Genomic DNA, 375 nt, shown 5'->3' with positions numbered 1-375 from the left:
GTACCACCATTCATGATTGCAACGGCTGTGTTGGATCCAGAAGATGGCATTCGAAGCCCTCTTCTCTGTCTTCTGATCTTACACCCTCTCCACCCCTCTGGGATGTTCCCCGAGCCTTAGAAGAGGTGGTGTAAATATCTTATTTAGGACTGAGCATTCAACCACCACTTGCCACCTGGGAATCTTGGAAAATTCTCCCCAGATCACTTCAATCAGTCTTTTGGGGGAGGGGGTCCTTACAGGTGAGTCTCCAGGGCAATCAACAGTGACAACCACTGCTCTGATGCATCCTTTACCAAGATCAAGGAGATGGAGGATTGCTGACTGGCTGTCTAATCCAGTGCCATCCATAAAATGGGCATTCCCAGTCCTCCT

Source organism: Peromyscus eremicus, chromosome 7, assembly GCF_949786415.1.
Source record: "Peromyscus eremicus chromosome 7, PerEre_H2_v1, whole genome shotgun sequence".
NCBI classification, from domain to species: Eukaryota; Metazoa; Chordata; class Mammalia; order Rodentia; family Cricetidae; genus Peromyscus; species Peromyscus eremicus.
The sequence above is the reverse complement of the archived record's forward strand: the minus strand, read 5'-3'. Positions refer to the sequence as shown.